Source organism: Amaranthus tricolor, chromosome 6 (assembly GCF_026212465.1).
Source record: "Amaranthus tricolor cultivar Red isolate AtriRed21 chromosome 6, ASM2621246v1, whole genome shotgun sequence".
NCBI classification, from domain to species: domain Eukaryota; kingdom Viridiplantae; phylum Streptophyta; class Magnoliopsida; order Caryophyllales; family Amaranthaceae; genus Amaranthus; species Amaranthus tricolor.
The window spans coordinates 28,264,350-28,266,779 of record NC_080052.1 but is presented as its reverse complement, the minus strand read 5'-3'; the positions used below and the strand labels follow the sequence as shown (position 1 = coordinate 28,266,779).

The window sequence follows — 2,430 nt, the reverse complement described above, 5'->3', positions numbered from 1 at the left end:
TTATAAAGTTTATTAATAACTCTTTGGCTTCGTGTTATAACGGACTATAGTAAAATGACTCATTGAATTTGTGAACTTTTTATTCATGTGAAGTTAAACATGATGTTTGCTATCAATGGTCAATCGGAAATAACCACTTAGTAGTCATCACTAACAAGAGTAAGGTTGCGTACATTCAATCTCTCCAAACCTAACCTAAGTTGGGAGCCACCTAATGGCAATGGAGTAATGAAATGTTGATAGTAGCCCATTAACCAAGAACGGGAACTTAAGACTCCATTCTATATAGATTATTTGAATTACTATATCTAAAATTAGTGGCTAATAAATGAGCAAAAATGTGACTTGACTATATTGATCCATATCTGAACTTGTTGATTCTAATTTGAAAGTTGAAACTCTTTGAGATAAACTATTGGGTTCAGTAGCGGTCAGTAAACCTTGTGTAGATGTTGAAGTTCCCCTGAAATTGCTCAACACTGGAATTGAACATGAAATTGGCTGGGATGTGGCCTAACTGTAAAATCTTTCCAAGTCCCTTCCAGTCTAATCCAATAATTGTCGAAACATGATGAACCCCCTCAGATAGCTGGGGGGATTGTGCCTGTCTGCATGTCCGGTTTCAATGGTTTTGTGTTGCTTCATTAGTTAAATAAAGAGACTGTTTGACAAGCATGTGGGCTTGCCTTTCTACCATACATGGTTTGTTCTATCTTTACAATCCATCTTTTTTACTGGTAGTACTTGCATCATTGGATTGATCGAATCTAGTATTCTAAGTTTTCATTGTTCATTGTTCATTTCCGACTGCTAAGCGAATACTATACATGAGATATTTAGTGTTTCAACAGATACTAAATTAAACCTGATGAAAACTTTTGTGCCAGTAACTCGTCGTGCAGCTAGCCAAACTTCCGGTAAAGTCATTCAGCTGTGTACAATTCGGCCACACAAGAATAGGCAGAGACCTATTCTAGGACCTCTAATATGGGATGAAATGAACACCAAGGAGCGAGTCATCAACCAGGAAATGGAGGCAGTAAAATGGCATATTACATGGAGATATGAACCGAGATGAATAGGTTGATGGTCAAGAATCATGGGTTGGCGTATGGTTGAAGGATTAATTTCCCCTCTCCGCTTGTGTAGGGGAATCAAAAAAAGTTGATGGTTAGTTCCCATTTGATGTAGGATTGGATCCATGCTTGGGAAAAGCTGACCTATGCCTTCAGTAGCTAGACAGCTCTTTTATTTAACTTGAAATCAAAATGGAGCTGAGTTCTTTAGATGATATCTTTAGGAAGTTTGTAATGAAGAAATGCCTATTTTATGTCATGAAATTATAACTTTGATTCTTTGAATTTGATGTATCATGTATGTATCATCTGTCATGAAATGTGAAGTTTGTTCTCTAAATTTCCTTGCAGAAATATAGAATTTTAGTTTTTTGGTCCTTTTATTTATTTTGCTATGTTTATTGCGGAAATTTTGTATATAGGAAAGTAAAATAGAGTGTATTGAATAATTACATTTAAAAATGGAAAAATTACCTAGAATAATCCAACTTTTCTATGATTTTCCTACAATAATTTCAACTATTAATTAACCATAAATAATTTCAACTATTAATTAACCATAAATAATTTCAACTTATTATATTAGGTAATTCTACAAAAAAGTAAACTGAAAATTAATGTAAAATTAGAGAAAAAAATCTAAAAATTTACATAAAAGATTCTAAATAATAAAAACAAATCAGAAATTTTTTCAACATTTTTTTGACATTTATGTAGTTTATTTTTTTAAAAAAAACATAAAACTTGCTACAGCAAGTTATCAGGTTACCGGGTTTACTCTAGGAAAGTACTATCTAAAGTTATAATTATTCGTGGTTAATTAATAAGTTGGAATATTGTAGGAAAATAATGAAAAAATTAGATTATACTAAGTAATTTTTTCTTTAAAAATTTAAGCTGCTCTTACAGAAAAAATTGCGGTGAGCGTGGATCGAACACGCGACCTTCAGATCTTCAGTCTGACGCTCTCCCAACTGAGCTATCCCCGCTTGTTGATTGTATGCGCGAAATATTATATATATTTATAATAAACGTTGTAGTCACAGTCACACTGTCACAGGCCACAGCGACTAAGTGAGACATGTGATGGGCAGCCTGAATTTGAGGCAGTGTGGTCAGTGTTTGGCGGTGATTTAAATTTGGTCAAAACTTATTCTGCTCCCCATTTTTTTAAATTTCTTGCCATCATTTCTGGATCTTAGATGCCCATCATTTTTGGGATTTTAGAATTTTATAAAGGCTTACGTATTGGCTATTCCTTAATTCAGTACTTATGAACTTCTTATAATACTCAATTTAATTTTTTTTATTTTTATACTCCTAGCAAATTTAAAATGACAGCAAATTATAAGTA

At 32.9% G+C, this 2,430-nt stretch overlaps 1 non-coding gene across 1 annotated transcript; it reads right to left on the bottom strand.

Annotated features, from left to right (window-relative positions):
• Positions 1 to 1,992: 1,992 nt before the first annotated feature.
• TRNAF-GAA (transfer RNA phenylalanine (anticodon GAA)) lies at positions 1,993 to 2,065 on the bottom strand. Its single transcript has one exon. It is a non-coding gene; the product is annotated as a tRNA-Phe (tRNA).
• Between the last annotated feature and the right edge of the window lie 365 nt (positions 2,066 to 2,430).